The sequence below is a fragment of the Zootoca vivipara genome, chromosome 9, assembly GCF_963506605.1.
Source record: "Zootoca vivipara chromosome 9, rZooViv1.1, whole genome shotgun sequence".
In the NCBI taxonomy this organism is placed as follows: Eukaryota; Metazoa; Chordata; class Lepidosauria; order Squamata; family Lacertidae; genus Zootoca; species Zootoca vivipara.
The window spans coordinates 72,429,034-72,448,415 of record NC_083284.1 but is presented as its reverse complement, the minus strand read 5'-3'; the positions used below and the strand labels follow the sequence as shown (position 1 = coordinate 72,448,415).

The 19,382-nt window shown below is 42.8% G+C and overlaps 1 protein-coding gene across 3 annotated transcripts in view; it reads right to left on the bottom strand.

The window, feature by feature from the left end:
• TSPAN9 (tetraspanin 9) overlaps nucleotides 1-19,382 on the bottom strand; it is a 103,973-nt gene that overhangs the window by 47,601 nt on the left and 36,990 nt on the right. The gene's annotated exons all lie outside the window — the stretch shown is intronic.

Genomic DNA, 19,382 nt, shown 5'->3' with positions numbered 1-19,382 from the left:
CATACTGAGCAATGGGTAGGTTTCCCTTGTACAGAAACGTAGAGTTGGAAGAAGGGACCCCAAGGGTCATCTAGTGCAGGAATCTCAACTAAAGCACCCCTAACTGATGGCCATCCAACCTCTGCTTAAAAACCTCCAAGGAAGGAGAGTCCACCACCTCCTGAGGGAGCCCATTCCACTGTCAAACTGCTCTTACTTGTCAGAGGTTCTTCCTGATGTTTAATCGGAATCTCCTTTCTTGTAACTTGAATCCATTCATTTGGGTCCAACCCTCTAGAGCAGGAGACAAGCTTGCTCCACCTTGTATTTTGCTTTAACATACACACAGCTGAAAATAGTTTTTGGGTAGCAAGGTCCCTACAGACCCCACTCCTGGCTGCAGTCTTTTAGGAAATGTTTGTGACGGCACTCCATGCTTAAATGGTAAAAAAAACAGTAAATATCGTTGTGGAATTCTGCATCTAAACAGAGGTACAATTACAGCTTTGGCACACCTATTAACATTCAGTTGAATACACAAAGGCAGATGCTTGAAAAAGTAATGCACTTCTTTGAACAAGTGAGCCATCTAATTAATTTGCCTTCCCACATATTATTGGCTATGATGAAACTGACAGCCATGTCAGCAGAGCTATACATTTTAAGACTGCATAAATGAACAGTTTTAACAAAAGGTTACTAAACCCCCACCAAATCCTAATGGCTTATTGCAGCTTGTTCGCTTGATTTTTTTGATTTTGTGTCACTGACTGTTGATTCAGGTTTAGCTTTGAATCATTAAACGCAGTTTGCATGCAGAGAAAAATGCAAATCTGCCACATCTCTTGCTCCTGCCTAATTAGGGATAATTCTGGGTCCCTGTTTAATTGCACTGAAGTGCTTAAAATGAGACTGGTAACATTGCATCAGTCATGATCTAAGGAGGCGAAATGTGCCTGGGAGTTCCCCCTTCCCCAGTAACGGGGGCCACACTTCTTCTCCGCAGCCTGTGCTAGGGCCACCAGACCTGCAAAATTAAAATTCACAGTATCTTGCTCCCATCTGCAGAAATAATAGGTTGCTCCCTGCACTCCTATCACCCTTTAAGGGGCACACACCAAGAAATATTCCCCTCCATTGCAGTTTCCAGCAGCAGGAGAACCACCCTCAACTCATCCTAGCATATATCCATCTCCCTCCAAAGTCAAAATATCCTGCAGATATTTTGAAACTCCTATGAGTGGCCTCTCCCACTCGCAAGGTAGTCCAGGTGTCTCTCTGGGCTTAGCATGGGAGCTACAAGAGGCAAGGGTAAGTTTTGCAGGATGGCTGTTTCCCTCCCAGGCTTTTCACTGCCACTGCATGATGACATGTGAAGCTGCAGCAACCAAAATCCCTGCTTCTAAGCAACTATTAGATGTTCAAGAGCCCTATGCACTAAAGGACCAGCCAGTCAGCAGAACGTGTCTCCATGCTGCCCGAGATGGGTGTGTGTGTGCAGCCATACCGGGAGACAGAGGACAAACAGGCAGCCATGAGGCTGGGATTGAAGGGCACATGGTTGCCGTGTCCCCATAACGCCCCCCCCCGAGTGGCCTTGCAAGTTTCGTATCCTGAGAGGGTGGCACAAGAGGAGAGCAACAGCCACATGCCCCTCGATCCCACCCTTGTCAGCAAAGGTGAGCCTGGGATCAATGAGTGCACAGTGCCTGCCTATACAGGAGGAAGCCAGGCAGCTGGCGCAGCACTTGGTAGGTGTGCAAAGCAGGTGCCCCCACACCGACCCCCCCCCGCAGCCTGGCCAGGTGTTCTCCTGTTGGTTACATCAGGGTTCATGCTTGTAAGAGAATTCATTAATGCCATTGTTTTACCTGATCGAGTTCCAAAATTTGGGAATAACATGTTTTCTACGTCAAAGAGCTCTTCCTAAATTTTATTCATTTGACGATTGTTAATTGTCCTACCTTTTCCCATCCCAATACTGCTGGTACCTTTTGTTTAAGAAAGCCTAGAAAACCAACAGTGCCACAATAACAATAAAAAGTGGTTCATAGGAGTTGCCCACTGCCACATTACTTGAAACAATGACGTTAGCAGATAGCAGAAAATTCAGACTGCACAGGTTCAATAAAATCCAACACGAACTAAGTCTAGTCTATTTATGGCTGCTTTGTCAACTGTTTCCAGCATGTTGCATGGGCACAGAAATATCTTTATGAAAGGCCAGTGAGCAGGGCCTAAGAGCTGCCCGACAGCATGCACCATATAGGCTATACTCCTCCTCCTTACCGGTACTTGGGAGAAAGCCTCAATGAATTTAACAGAAATTACTTCTGAGTAGATATAGTCATGGATGGGTTGTCTACTACTATTATTGCCATTATGGATGGGTTCTTACTACTACTACTACTACTACTACTACTACTACCACCATCATCACCACTACGATTACTACGATTACAACCACCCCAACCCCTGGAGAAAAGGGCAGGGCAACAGGGGTGGTTGTGACTCTCTGTGCTGCCTGGAGATGATTTGCCAGCTCACAGAAGACAGCCAGAAGGGAACCCAGAGTTTCTCTAAATGTGAAGAAATGTATTGAAATGTATTGAATACGAGTGTGGGAAACAGAGAAAGGACTGGGCTACAGTTTGCGGCGACTTGGGGTTCAGAAAAATTACAGGGTGGGTGGCACACACCTTGCCCAGTACCAGCAGCCTTCCATGCCAGCATTTTTTTTCCCTTGTTACCTATACGCATTTTTAAGAGGAGACAGAATAAAAGAGAGAAACAGAAAGCCCCTTTCAATTAGACCTTTTTTTGGCAATGCAATTGCAGGAGTGGAAGGCATGGTTTAGATGGGGCCCACTGGAGTGGGGAGGGGTTAAAGCCCCCTAACCACACTCAACAAATCAGGCTCTGTTTGCGGCATGGGGGGGGGAGAGCAAAAAGCACTCACTTAAGGGCAGTCACATAACAGTTTGCTTCTTCTGCCCTGTACTTGCCTAGTGGTTCAGTATCATTAAAGGCATAGCCTACTGCAATCAGAATGCAAAGTTTAGAATGAGTTTGGAACCGGGGGGGGGGGAGTTCTTTCATCAAATCACTTTTATTATTTACACCATAGGAATGCTGAATTAGACTGGCAAAATGAATCCATCAGACACGAAAGAGCTATTCTCTAGAGCACGTATTAATCAGACTGACAAGCTGTCACTAACACAGCATTCGATTAACAAAGAAAAAAACACATTACTATGAATGCTGAAACAAGGGGTGCTCCATCAATTTTATTGTGCCCACAGAAGCTTGCATCAAATTGTCTGGCATGGCTCAGGTACAAACTTGCAGGGACAAATGAGCACCAGAACCACAACCACGTTTGCTCTGAATGCTGGGTTGTCTGATAATGCCAAAGAGAGCTAGGCTTTCCAGAGGCTTAGGCTTCCTGAAAGAAATGGTGATTTAGGTCCGTATTTATCCTCCTGGATAAATAGATGGATGATCTAACAGTAGAATGCATAATAGAGCTGTAGGTTGGGCATTCCAATACCTCCCTTAGATCTATGCCTAAATAACATTTTATAATTTATTCTAGATTCCCCCCTCCCCAGATGAAACAAATAGAATTAGCTTTCATTGCCATTTTTTAAGCAGAGAGGGGGAAATATAGATGGGCAAAACCTGAAAAAATAGAACTTTGGAAGAAAGAACATTTTAATCACAACTATCCTGTGAAGTCAACTGAGATTTAAATGTTTCCATTATGCCAATTCTTCAGAAATATCTTTGAGCAGGTTTTCATAGTTTCTGCAACAAAGCTGCTTAAGATCTGGTGTAAAGTTTATGCCAATATATTTAAAAGCACCATGGGCAATGCTAAATTCTGATTGTAATATTAGTCGCTTGCAAGTCATTGTGGGTAGGTGTAAGGGGGAGGGCTTATAGAGAAACCCCCCTCCATCCGAAGCAGCCCGTCTCCCAGCAGTCATGAGAGCAAAGGGTCTGATGGAGGGAGTCAGGGAACGGAGGGGGGGGCAGGGCTCTGGCAGCATCCAAGAGCCCCTGCTCCCTAGGCAGGAAGAAAGGGAGGACAGAGAGGACAGGAATCGGTCAGACAGAAGACCCGTTTACCCCCCCCCCCCCCCGACGCCAGAATTGAGGAGGAGGAGGAAAGGGAGGCGCTTCTCAGTTCCGAGGCTTTTATGTTGGTCCAGAACGCGGAGGGGGGCAGTGCAGGAATCTGACTCGAGCGGGTAGACATGTAATCAGTAGTTCATTACACTGTAAATAATGTGCACCAATAAAAACGTTTGAAAGACAAGCATGTGGAAGGTCGTTACTCAAGAGTAGTCACCTCATCCCTGACAGTAGGTAAATTGGAAGAATGGCAGATTTTGCATAATTTATTTCCCGTCCCTCAACTGCATGAAATGCATTCCATTGTGTTTTAAGTGGTTGGAGTGCATTAAGAGGGTCTTGGAGAATACTGTAACCAGAGTGTTGTCAGCAAAAGTATTAATTTTGTGCTCAATATTTCTGATTTTCACCCCCTCGATAGTTGCATCTGCCCGCAATTGAATGGCAAGCACCTTTCTGACCACTGCAAAAAGCAGCGGCGACAGGAGCACCTTTGACAAGTGCCCCATTGAGGTGGATGCGTTTGGGGCCAGACCCATTTATTGTGATGATGATGTTAGACTGGGAATAAATTGGACTAATCATATGCAGGAAATGCTTACCAAATTTAGATAATAAAGGGCGTATTGAATTATGTCAAAGACCTTGAATGCATCAAGAGAAATTGAAGCACCGGAGTAGTTCTGTGCATGGAGCTCTATTCCTATAAACAATGAAGCCAGTTTGGTCTTGTTTGTTGCCCAGAATTTGGTACATATATGCAGAACAGTGTGAGATTTGTAGTACCAATTCAGCCTGAAACAAAAAGAAACCTGCCATTTGGGTTGCTAGAGAGTTTTCCATCTGAAATGGGCAGGGTTGCCCACTTGCGCCCCACATTGAGGGAGCCTCGCATCACATGATTGGGGGGGGGCGCAAACCAGGCTCCCCTTGCAGATCTCCTCATTGTGCCCTGCCAGCACTGCCACGAACCTACAAGCTTGGGGAGCTGCACACATCTGGCACATGCCATACGCCAACAGTGATCAAGTGTGTGGAATCTTTTCTTTCTTATTTCTTGATGTTCCGGGGGGATTCTCTTTTCTAAGCTGCAGAAGGGCACTGTCAGCCAAGTGCACTGATGTTCAAAGTTGGGGATCTTTTACCACATTTTTCAGCTTGTTGCTTGTTGCTCTCCTTCAGTGTCTCCCTCTATGCTGGGCTATGATTTGAAAGTAAAGCCCCTGTGGTAGGCAATGCTGACCTCCTTCGAGTCAGATGTATAAGGGCGAAAATCACATTGCCAGGCAGTTGCGGCTGGACTAATGTTTTAAAATATGTCAACGCTGGATCGTTCATGTTTTAAGTCCCTGAGTATCTTTGAGCCTGTAATGCAGGGCTTCACCCATTCTGCTTCATCCTCCAGGGACTCTTTGTGCCCTCTCTACATTTGCTGTTGAGTTATTTATATTCAAGGTAAGTATCCAGTCCACCAACAATTGGGCCATATCTCCCTCTTCCTGATCTCTGGGAGGCCTTTGATTTGAATTTTTTTACCTCTGTGTCCAATTGTTCCTCAAGCTTCAGGGCAAGATCCTTTGTGGCATTATGTAATAATTGCATTTCAGATTTATTAGTGCTGACAAGATTCAGTGCTTCATTTCTGGTTTGAGATATGTATGTTAGGTGATTAGAAAGGTTTTCAAATTTGTATGCAAGTGGTGCCAATGTGATTGGTCCAGTCACACATTTTGTTGTTGTTGTTTAGTCGTTTAGTCCTGTCCGACTCTTCATGACCCCATGGTCCATGGACCCCATGGACCATGGAGTCACACATTAGGGCTTGGCAAATTCTGTCAATGTAGACATTGCCTCCATAACTGCTGTCACTTTCCTGTCTTTTTACAAGTAAGCATTGCCTTTAGATATATATACAGTGGTACCTCGACTTACGAAGACGATCCGTTCCGCGGCCGTCTTCGTAAGACGATCCGTTCCGCGGCCGTCTTCGTAAGTCAACGTTTTCAGTTGTCGAAGCGCTGCTCCTGCGCCTGCGGCGCTTTGCGCAGGCGCAGAACTCACGTGCAGGGCGCGCACGGCGAAAAGACTTCCGGGGTTGCCGACTTCGGAAGTCGAAACCTTTGGAAGTCAAATCGTTCGGATGTCAAGGTACCACTGTATCAGTGTCTGAGGCCTTGTCTGAAGCCTCATAAATTGAGCCTTCAATTTGTTCTTTTAGATCCAAACTTGCTTTTAAGATCCTCAAAATCCGGGAATCATTACCGATCTCAGTGTTTTGCTGTTCCAAAGTCTATGGTTGTCCCTCAATGCAATGTTCACACTGTTGTGTTCAGAGACATAAGAATATGCTGCCATTTATTTAGCTTTGCCGTTAGCCATGCCCCCAACTTACCCCTACTTGAAACTTTGACATTCATTCACCTTTTTGATTCTGCCAACCTTCTCATATTACAGAGTTATTAGAAGATGACAGCCAAATTAAATGATAAATGTCCCTTTACAACATGCATATTTTAAAAATGGAAATAGAAGCTGGGGGTTATTTATTTATAGGCCATCTTATAACTCAAAGTTCTCTGGGAGAAGTTCTATTACATAAATTAAAATGAATAAAATTACAGTAAAAGTAAAAAAAAAAAATCAGGATTGCAGGTGGTTGAATTAGATGACCCTCAGAGTCCCTTCCAACTATACAATTCTGTCATTCTAAGAACCAGGTTAGAAGGGGCCTGTTAACCCTTTCCTCTGCAGTTCTAATGTGAATCAATCATGAGAACCTGCTACTGGCATTGGGAGGAAACAGAAGCTTCCACTGAGTAATTTTCATCAGGATCATGGCTGGTGAGGTCAAAACTCTCTTCCCCACCTCTTTTAATCTTGATGATTATCAGGTGGGCCCAGTGGCCACTAGCTGCACTTTTTAAAAAGGTGGTTATTAAATGCAAAAATACATTAGCATCATGTTTAGTTTGGCTGTCAGTGGCAAATCAAGAAGCCCTCCTTTGAAGCATGCCTTTATGATCTGTGTGATCATAAGCATCTCACAAGGCTCTCAGCTGACCTACCTGGCAGGCTTGTTGCAATTTGGGGTGTCACAGGTTTCAGCTTTATCCCTCATGCTGCTGGTGGGTGGTTCTCTAGACCAGTATTTCCCAACCTTTGGTCTCCAGCTGTTTTCAGACTACAAATCCCATCATCCCTGACCACTGGTCTTGCTAGCTAGGGATGATGGGAGTTGTAGTCCAAAAACAGCTGGAGACCCAAGGTTGGGAAACACTGCTCTAGACCACATGGATGGGAGGTGGCCTGCTCTTGTTGGGGTTACATACCCTCTGAAGGAGCGGGTATGTAGCTTGGGGATACTTCTACATCCTTTGCGGTCACTTGAGACTCAGGTGGTCCCAGTGGCATGGAGTGCCTTCCATCAGCTGTACCCCTATCTGGACAGGGAGAGTCTAACTTCTGTCGTCTATGCTCTGGTAACCTCTAGCTTTGATTACTGCAATGCATTTTACACGGGGCTGCCTCCGAAGATGGTTCAGAAACTTCAGTTGGTGCAGAATTCAGTGACCAGACTGCTCACCAGGGTGAGACGGTTTGAGCATATAACGCCAATTCTGGCCCAATTGCATTGTCTGCCAATGAAGTTTCTGAGCCCAATTCAAAGTGCTGGTTTTGACCTATAAAGGCTTAAACACAGTGCTTTCTTTTAAAGAAAAAAAGGTGCCAGTTCTCACCATTATGTTGTTACTGTAAGTGCCACACTTGACATGGGGGAGGGTACCGCCAGAAAAACGCATCGCTTAAATGGTTCAGGACCACAGTACCTCATGGACCACCTCTCCCTATACGAACTGACCCAGACCCTGCAATCATCATCTGAGGCCCGTCTTCATGCCCTTTTCTGTGGTGGCTCCCCGCTTGTGGAATGCTTTCCCCAGAGAGACTCACCTTGTTCCATCATTCCATATCTTTAGGCGCCAGGCAAGAGCGTTCCTCTTCTCCCAGGCCTTTGGCTGATTAAACAATACACAGTCTTTTAAACTGGGAGGGTCTTGTTTCGTTTGTTATTGCTGAACCTAAATTGGGAAGGTTGGCTAAATTGGGGAGGTGAATTAGTGGGCAGAGCTACTCACAACCCATAAGTCAGAAACTAAGCAGCATGTGATCTGCATGGTTTCTCTTAAGGCTAGAAACAAACACATAACTGAGGCAGGCAGACTAGCAAGTAGCAGCTCCAGTAAATATGACGACAAATACAGTAATGTGTGAAATCAATAAGCTCCACTGGAGAAAACAATCTATATACTCCAGCTTCTCCACAAGGCAAGCAAAAGAAAGAATCAGTGTTTCCCTGTCCAGTGCTCTTGAGCTGACCAGCATCCAAGATGGAAGTTCGAAACCTAAAATATACTGTAAGTCAAGACACAAAACTGCTACAAAAAGCACAATGCATGTCAAATGATTTTAAATATTTTTGCTGAAGTGAGTGAATTTTAAGAGGACAATGTGAAGAAAATAATGCCTGCAATTATAAGGAGCCATGTACTGAAATGCCAAAAGCCATCTCTGCTGCACGCAGATTACAAAATGTGAACTGCTCAAAGGTATTAAAATGAAAGCCTCATATTTCATGCAGCAAAAGCAGGCCATTTTTTCATATCATTTCATTGTATAGCTTGCAGTTTAAAATATATTAACAAATCATTTAAATCTCTTGATTTATCCTAAAAAGGGAGAAGGCAACACAAAAAACCTGACATGCACAGCCCTATAATCTTGTTAAAATCTAGAGGGCACCAGGGCTGTGTTTTTAAGGTTCCAGCTCCTGAGGCTGTCAAGATAAATTTGGAAACACAATGACTCAAGATAGAATTGGACCTGACAACGAAGCACCTGAGCAAATCTTGAGCTCATACATTTCTCTCCCTCCCATTTTGGTCACAAAGAAATTGAGATTTAAAGCTACCATAGGGAGACTGGAAAAGGGAGAAGGTATACTTCCTTCTTCCTCCAAACTCCTTATGTAACATGGAGAAGGCAGGTTTCTAACTTTGGTATTTGGGCTGACAAAACAAAAGACACGTGGGACCCAGGTGGTGCTGTGGTTAAACCATTGAGCCTAGGGCTTGCTGGAATGGATCCAGATCATCAGTCTCATCCAGGTATGTCCACACTTGTTCCACCACAACTGGTTGAATCAGGGTAACTGTGCCCCTGAAGGACCAGGTGCGCAGCCAGGGAGTCATTTTGGACTCACAGCTGTCCATGGAGGCACAGGTCAATTCTGTGTCCAGGGCAGCTGTTTATCAACTCAATCTGGTACGCAGGCTGAGACCCTACCTGCCCGCGGACTGTCTTGCCAGAGTGGTGCATGCTCTAGTTATCTCTCGCTTGGACTACAGCAATGCGCTCTACGTGGGGCTACCTTTGAAGGTGACCCGGAAACTACAACTAACCCAGAATGCGGCAGCTGGACTGGGAGCGGCCGCCGAGACCACATAACACCGGTCCTGAAAGACCTACACTGGCTCCCAGTACGTTTCCGAGCACAATTCAAAGTGTTGGTGCTGACCTTTAAGCCCTGAACGGCCTCGGTCCAGTATACCTAAAGGAGCGTCTCCTCCCCAATCATTCTGCCCGGACACTGAGGTCCAGCGCCGAGGGCCTTCTGGCGTTTCCATCGCTACGAGAAGCCAAGTTGCAGGGAACCAGGCAGAGGGCCTTCTCAGTAGTGGCGCCCACCCTGTGGAATGCCCTCCCACCAGAGGTCAATGAGAATAACAATTACCAGACCTTAGAAGGCATCTCAAGGCAGCCCTGTTTAGGGAGGCTTTTAATGTTTGATGGATTTCTGTATTTTAATAATTCGTTGGAAGCCGCTCAGAGTGGCTGGGAGAACCCGGCCAGATGGGCGGGGTATAAATAATTTATTATTATTATTATTATTATTATTATTATTATTATTATTATTATTATACCAGGAGATTGGCTCATTTTATCATAAGTAGTGGAGCTGTGGGATACTCAAGGGATTTTGGCCTATGGTAATGGAGGAAATACAGTAAGTGTAATCACAGGGCATACTGTAATTATGAATCCAACACTAGTATTATGATCAAACTTTGCTATGACAAACATATAATCTTTTGCATAATATTTAATTAATTTTTTAAAACTAGTGACAGCTCATTTAATAACAGCAATAGTTTGAAGAACCCAGAAAGCTCAATCAATTAACCTTTGGTATTCTAGGTTCTGGCAAATTGTGTTACCAGAGATTAAATGCACAACGGAAAGTAAATAATGAGGAAGGTTAAAAAAAACCTGCTTTCTCAACCTATTGAAATTCAGTTTAATCCTTTTGCAAATATCTCTCAGAACCAAAATGCCATTTATTTATTTATTTATTTATTTATTTATAATATGTCTATATATGTGAAAAACAAAATCACCTGTTTGTATATAAAACAAGTAACCTACAATTGCCCGCTGGGATTAATTCAGATTTTGACCAATTAATTGTATATCCTGAAATTCTACAAAAACTATTGTTTTTATTACCGTAATTTTGGTCAACTAATAAAGAGTAATAAACCCACAGTAATAGCTCTGCGAATGTCTGCATCTGTTCTGGTGAATGTCTGCAGCAAGCCCGGAAGTACCAGAATGGGTTACTTCTGGGTTTGCTGCTTGTGCATGCACAGTAGCGCTAAATCGTGCTTTGCGCATGCACAGAATTTGCGCTTTGCCCTGCGTCCTTTTCGGCTAGCAGCCCGGGCTCCGGAACAGATCCTAGTCGCAAGAAAAGGTACGACTGTATTTTAAATTCCGCTTGTACATGAACAGAACCAGATCTCTCCCTTTTCCATCTGATTTCACATGCCGGTGGTTCCAACATAAAACAAACATCAATGGAGACAAATGACAGCTATGTCTTGCACCCTGCTCCAAACCCACTGGATCTGAAAGACTTCAATGTGCTTTTACTTGCAATTTAGGAAGTATAAAATTCTAATCCACTTCATAAATTATTGAGGAAATCCAAACTTTTCCAAAGTAACAAACATATACTGTCAATATACTTTGTCAAATGCTTTTTCAGCACCCGAAGAAACAAATGCAGCTGGATATGTTCTAGGACTATTCCAGGCCACTAGGTTGGCGACTGATTTTAGGTGACCTGCTCATTCTTTATGTCAAATAAAAACCACTTGATCTGAATGCGCTACTGTGGATATCACTACTTGCATTTTTTTTTAAAAAAAACCACACACACAAACATTTTTTACTAATTTTCCAATATTTGCCCAATATTACCACAGTTTTGCTAATTATACAGATACCAATTAATTCCAAAAAATCACGGCTTCATATTAACCAAAATTGCTGTTAATATATTAAAATGTATGTGAATTAAAGAAATTGGCTTACCATTTGCACAATTAGTATGGTCTTTGCCAGAGTTAGGTATAACAGAGATATATGTATCACACACTAAAGTTGATGAAACCAAAGCACCTTAGGGACTAGTAAATCTGAATATATTTTGTACCATTCCATAGGAGAACAATCAGGCCCTAGCACTTTCCCAATCTTCATTTTGTGAATTACACTCTTAACTTCTTCCAGCTGCAACTATTTTGAAACAATTTCCTCTCGCTGCATATCTAGCAGTGGGAGATCCAACTTCAAGGAAAAGGATTCAAATTCAGACATTATTTTAGATTATATGTGAAGAATAATATTTCTGAAACTTTGAAAATATTTATTTGGTGTTGTATACACTGTATTGTGTTCTTCTATTTCTATTTCTATAATTTCTATTTTTAAATGAAACACAAAAATCTTACCTAGTGTCTCACCACTTTCCTACACTTGCACACATGAATTTAGCTTTAGGAGAACGTAAGTTATTCAATTCATATTTAATACATATTTTGCGAGAGATCTGGAGAAGAGGATGATGCAAATTGTCTTAAAAGAGACTTTGCTTCTTGGACCACAGATATGTACTATACTGTATAGCAATTACCATATTTGATGTCTTTCCAGCAAAATACCCATCCAAGCCTCTCTATGTTGCCATGCTAAAAAAACTTCTGTATCAAAAATCCATGTGAAACCAGTAAGGCAAGTATTTTTTCTACCACTCAGAAGTAACTACTATCCCTGCAAATTTCATCAATTCTGTCAAAAAGCAAAGAAGCAATAGCCATTTTAAAATGCTCCTATGGTAACTGATGAGGAGGCACAAAACCAAATCAAGCAACCTGTGAATTGGTCCAATACGAACTGGACTGTTTTCCATTTTTAAAAAAATGATTTTCAGTTATATACATTTCAATAGTTTTACAGTCATTTTAAAATTTCAAAACTCAACTTCCTTCCTCCTTTTTCTGCAGTTCCTTAAATTTATTTTTATCATTTCTTGCATATTCTAAATTAACTTAACTTATAAGACCACCACATATGATGGAAAGTACCTTCTTTCTCTTTGCATTTCCAACACTTATTTGATTTTGATTTATACAGTTTTGCCAATTTACTCGGTGTTAGATACCATCCATATAACATTTTCATGTAGGTTTCTCTTAAAACATAGCATGCTGTAAATTTTATATCAGTATTCCACAATCAGTCCCACGCTTCCATATTTATATTACGTATAACCAATTTCTATTGCCCAATGTATCATTGAAAGTTTTACTTACTCATCCTTTGTCTCCCATTCTAGTAATATCTTATACATTTTAGACAGCACTTTAACATTACATTCCAACAGATATCTCTCCAATTGTGATATTTGTTCCTCAAATATTCGTATCCTCTCTTTCTTAAATACTTCATTCAAATATTGTATCCATGTTGTTAACTTACCTGATAAATCCTTAAATTCTTTTAATTTAAACTCTTCTCCCTCTTGTTTTAAAAAAATTCTGTAAGTTTTCCAACCTTCTATCATATTCTTCCCCCACCCCCCGCTATGGCTTCCGACGGTGAGAGCCAAAGTGGTGTTTTTGTCTCCAAATAAATAAATAAAACAAAATAAATTATGAATTGGACTGTTTTCCAAAGCGTTGAATTAAGCTCCGAATCAACCTGGTGCACCGCACTAGCTCTAACATTGAAAGTAGGACATGTTTATCCATTACCTTTTGTCAGGCTAACACTGTTATCTATATAAACTAAAAGCAATACTTCATTATGGCAACCGTGGGATTGCATTGGGGAGTTTGCAGTTTTGCTCGTTAAAGGCAAATTAAAGCAGAACAGTGTTGAATAGATTTTGTTTTTTGGGGTTGTTGTTTTTTAGCCAAACATATTATGCACTTAAGATGAACACAGTGTAAATCACCACCACGACCACACAATTAAATACCATAAGCTTTCTTATCCCTCAGCTCAGACTTTTCTAATCTCTTAAAGAAAGCAATACCAGATGGCCAAAGAACAACTGCTAAGAACCACACGGAGCAGCATAAAAATGCTAAAGCCCTGTGGTACTTTAAAAAAGAAAAAGATCCCCAACTTTACTGCCTCAAATTCAAAGATTTCCCAGTCCTTGAGAAGTATAAAAATAGGGTGAAGCTGCCACACAACCATGTTCTCCACATATTTCAGGCTATCCTCTCCAATACCAGGCATGCAGGTAGTGGCAGATGGAGCAGTGCTTCTGAGTGTCTTCATTCACAGCCCTAATTGGCTGCTTTGCGTGGCACAGTTTTTTTGAAAGGAGAATCAGAGAATTACAGGGTTCAAAGGGACCTCGGGGGTTATCTAGTCCAACCCCCTGCAATCAGGGCCGGTGCTAGGGGTTTTTTGCGCCCCAGGCGAGATCACCTTCTGGCACCCTCCCCCCCAATTAACAGAAAAAAGAAAAATAAATAAATAATAGAAAAATATATAAATAAATAATAAAATATATAAATAAATAATAGAAAAAAATATATAAATAAATAATAGAAAAATAAAAATAAATAATAGGAAAAATAAAAATAAATAATAGGAAAAATAAAAATAAGAAATAGGAAAAAAGTAGAAAAAATAGAAAATAGAAAATAGAAAAAAATAAAAAGTAGAAAAATAAAAATAAAAATAAAATAAAAAACAGCTGAGAGACGCGGCAAGGTGGCCCCAGGCTTGTGCTCCCAGCACGCCTCAGGAGCTTCGCGTGGGGAGCACGAGCTTGGGGGCGCCTCCACTGCACATGTCAGCTGTGCCTGTTGAGCAGCTTCAGGCCGCTCTCCGGAGGCATGTGCACGCCTCGGCATAGCCTGAAGCCGCTCAACAGTGACAGGCGCGGAGGAGGCAGCCCCAGGCTCGCGGTCCCCACGCACCTCCAGAGCTTTGCGCGGGGAGTGGGAGCCTGGGGCCGCCTCCACTGCGCCTGTCAGAACCCTGTGGCACCTCACTTGTCACTTTTCCCCGGGATGACGAGGAACCATTTATTGGGTTTAGTCAGTCAACCAGCTACAAATCCACCTCACAGTATTCTTGTGCAGTCCACATTTTACCAGCTTCTCTGCAAAAATATCATGGTGGACTCTATCAAAAGCCTTACTGAAATCGAGATACGCTACGTCTACTCAGTATCAACATCAAGCTGACAGGTCAGTAGCTACCTGTGTCTTCTTCTTTCCGCTTCTTGAAGATGGGGACAACATTTGGTCACCTCCAGTCTGCAGGGACCTCACCTGTTCTCCAAGAATTCTCAGAGATTATAGACAGAGGCTCTAAGATTACATTTGCAAGTTCCTTTAGTACCCTTGGGTGCAGCTTATTGGGCCCTGAAGATTTGAATTCATTTGAAGTAGCTAGGTGTTCCCTTTCCTCTTTTTCTGTCTTGAGCTGCAGTTCCTTCCTTGCATCATTTATTCTGTTATCACCAAGATGGGTACTGCTTTCCTGGGCAAAGTAGGTGTTGAGTAGTTCCACTTCCTCTTTGTCAACCAATAGCATTTCCGTCTTTTGCACTCAGAACTTGCTTGTTCTTCTTCTTGCTTTGAAAACATCACAGAAGAAACCCTTTTTTATTATTTGTAGCTTTACTTGCAACCCTGAGCTCATTCTGAGCTTTAACCCACCTGACCTTCTCCCTGCAACTGCTGGCTATGTCTGTATGTTTTGAGATCTACTAATCTGGTGACAGAAAAAAGATGAATGAGTTCTCTGGAAACCCTAAAAGGAAGATTCAGGTCAAAAACCAAAAGAAGAGGAAGTTTAGGACATAGTGGCAGTTCAAATTGAATTATTGAGATTGTTTTTTCCAGAATGAATACACATTATCACATGACCACTACATGTGATAATATGTTCCAATCACATTACATCCTCTCTAACATTTGGTTTCACCTGTTTTTATTATTCTGGCTAGTAGAGATACCACCTTTAACAAGTTTAAATGAGAGCCAGTGTGGTGTAGTAGTGGTTAAGAGCGGTAGACTCATAATCTGGGGAACCGGGTTTGCGTCTCCGCTCCTCCACATGCAGCTGCTGGGTGACCTTGGGCTAGTCACACTTCTCTGAAATCTCTCAGCCCCACCCACCTCACAGAGTGTTTGTTGTGGGGGAGGAAGGGAAAGGAGAATGTTAGCCGCTTTGAGACTCCTTCGGGTAGTGTTAAAGCGGGATATCAAATCCAAACTCTTCTTCTTCTTCTCTTCTTTCTTTTATTCTTGTTGAGCGTGTTTCGTGAGATATGTCTGACCAGACTCTATCCTATTCTATTCTGAAATTTCAGAAGATCTAAGTTGTCTTCTCCTTTCCACTCTTACTAAAACAAATTGACAGCTGCCTCCTCCTGCTGCCCTGAGTGAACTGGGCACATGCAGAAAAAAAGCATGAGGGTGGATCCTGGCAAATGAACTACTAGTGTACTACTGGTGAAGGTGGGCCTGGAGATGGGCTGGTCTTCTGCAAGTGTTTCTGTAGGGAGGGGCTTGCTTGCAATAATCCTAAAATAAATACAAGGTAGACTGAGAATGACTGACTATAAGGATGCAGGCAGGATTTTGTACAAGACTTCCCCACCCCTCAAAGTGTGGGGCCCTGGGCAACTGCCTTGTTCCTTCACCGTCACCCCTGATAAGTCCTCCAGCAAAATTTAGTCCAGCCCCCATTTACTTCCCTGGGGATCTCATCTACGTATGTTTTTTCACTCTGATACAATGCTCTCCTAAAAGTTCTTTGCACAGGGAAAGGAAGATACAACACTAGGATTCTGGTTAAGACATTTGGTATTGAATTAAACCTGATGGGGGAAGCCGTTGGGCCTCCAGATGTTACTGAACTACAACTCCTCTCAGTCCTAGCAGTAAACTGAATAATTTTTGAAACCTCCCCACAGATGAGAATTTTTGCAAAAGGGAGTAAAGCAGGTGTAGCCAGCAGCTGCACTCTCCATCCCCTTCCCGGTCTGAGCCAACCCAGGGAGAAAGTTATGCTTAGTTACACTAAGTCATGGGGATTGTGTGTTGTGCCAAAGCTTCACAGAAAAGGTACAATTTGAGGTTGAATTTGAAGCATGAGAGAGGTGCCACCACGCAGGTGTTCTGGAAAGCAGTTCCAGGCATAAAGAACTGCAGAGCTCTTTGAGGGAGCAAGAGATCTTGGGGTACCTGGAAAGTGATAGAAGTGGAAGATCGAAGGCATCATTATAAAAGTGGGGGAGCGCATAGACTTTGAGGTAAGCATGAGGAGTTTTTAATTGGATCTGAGAGTATACAAAAAAGTTTAGGAGGGGTATCAAATGATCAGAGTGATGTGAAAGGTGGATATCATTTCTCTGCTGGAACTTCTATGCCAGATGGTCTTGCAACATTTCTAGTCCACATTTTTACTAGCTCTTGGGTCAGCCTATTCACCACAGCAATCCTACAAGTCTTTGGACCGACTGAAATTGCATTGCCCCCTCTCCACCTAACACCTACCTTTTTGCTATGGAACGAAGGAGTGCCAGAAGCATGCTGTGACTCCCCGTGGTGCCTTCAGGCGGGAGAGGAGAACCACTGCAATCCATATGCTGGGCCACTGACCATCAGGTCAGGCTTTGCCCCTGCTGCAACTCTGTTCCTGAATACAGCTCTGTACTCTCTTCCCTTGCAGAGAATGACAGGCATCCATTCATGTGGGAGAAAGGAAAGGCCTACACTCCTACTGGAGTGGGTGCTAAAGTGAAGGCCCAGAAGCATTGCAGGGGTAATGAACCAGGCAACCCCAGAGATAAGCAAGTTTTGTTGCATGCCAGCCTGCTTACTTTTCATAAGTTTCATGGGAGCTCAAGAAGAGCTGCTGATCGCTTAAGCACAGCAGCATAGCGTGGATTGCCAGTGTCCGGGGTGGGAAAGCCACAGGTGCCACCGAAGCACACACGCACCCCTGAGCCAAGTGGGACCGCCTGCCCACCCACACAGTGGGGAGCCCTGCTGGGCAACATGGTGCTTGGCCAGTGAGTTCTCCTGATGCCCGCGGAAAGGAGCGCTGGGCTGGACCGCGCTGGGGTCACCCCTTGGCTACCTCCCTCCATCCGTGCCTGGGTTGCACTACATTTTGGTTGTAAAATTTAAACTGAAAATCACTTTCCCTCTTCAACGGGGAAAGTGGTTTAAGAGGAAACTTCAAACAATTCTACCAGCCATGAGTTCAGCCCCTCACCCCAACTTGTGTGCATATAGATTTAATGTGCCATAGCTATAAATACCTGAGTTTTAATTTAGATGCCTTTCAAGCAATTCATCTCATAAAGGTAAAGGTAAAGAGACCCCTGACCGTTGCGGATGACTCTGGGGTTGTGGCTGAGGGAGCCGGCATACAGCTTCCGGGTCATGTGGCCAGCATGACTAAGCCGCTTCTGGCAAACCAGAGCAGCACATGGAAACGCCATTTACCTTCCCGCCGGAGCGGTACCTATTTATCTACTTGCACTTTGAGGTGCTTTTGAACTGCTAGGTGGGCAGAAGCAGGGACCGAACAACGGGCGCTCACCCCGTCACGTGGATTTGAACCACCGACCTTCTGATCGGCAAGCCCTAGGCTCTGTGGTTTAACCCACAGCGCCACCCACATCCCTAATTCGTCTCATAGTGACTGTAATTTAACAAAATGCAATGGTCCACAAACATCAAGCAGACTAGATAACACACACTCCCTAGCAATACATGGAATTTTAAATGTAACTTCAAACACATGATTCAGGAATTTTAGGTTCAAAATTTTCCTATAAAATAAATCTAGAAGTGAGTGGGCGAATTTCTGCTATTTATGGGGTAAAGCAAACACAAATAATGAAGGCGTTTGAATATAAGGCATTTACATGTGGTTAAGTATTTTACTTAGATAGTTCTCTTTAAAGCAGATTCCTGCACTTGCCTCCAATCCATTAACTATTGAAATGCAATTATTCAGGAATACCTGCCCAGTTCTCACAGTGCACCTGGCCTTCCAAAGATAAACTGAGTCAATCACACAGGAAAACCAGCTGCCAAGAAACAAACTCTAGTTTAACTCAAACAATGCTAGTTTACTATAAAACTCAAAAAAGGATAATAATGCACTGGTACCATTTTTTTTATCTAGATGACTGCCTTGAATAATTGTCCCTCAAGCTCACATGCATGAGTTTACCATTAGAATGCTCATAACTGCTTTTCCTAATCATTCAAACCTGATAAACTTTGGTTTTGGTCAAGAAAACCAAGACAGATCATAAATTGTGAATTAGTTCTAAACAAAAATTATTTGCTGACTGGCATCAACAGCCTGATTTTCCAAGTGCACATGACATCATTTTGATCATAGTAGCTGCTAGGAGTTCTCAAATTTGCTTACTGAAGCATTGCTGCCATTCCTCACGCCTCCTGGCTTGCTAACCAAGGAAAATCAATTTTCGTCCCATAAAAAAGCAGGCCCTCCAATTTGCCAATGTGAGTAACAGTGGCTCAAAAGTCCTTATTGTTCGTCATTTTCACTGACCATATTAAGAATCTTGGTTTTTAAAAAAGTGACAGAGACTAAATCTCATTCATACTAAAAAAAACAACCCACTTTTTTTCTCTGTTAGGAAAGTGAGCCAGATTAATAGGAACGGCTTAGAAATACTTACAGCAGCTTGAGGTAATATTAAAACAGATGCCACCATGTCGGTATGAATAATTTGGCTAAGAGAAAGGTTCTGTTTTCTTTAATACAGCCTGCTCAACACACAGTTTACTACAAATAAATCTTGTCAAAATGAAACCCAAAAGATATGAGAATTTTGCATT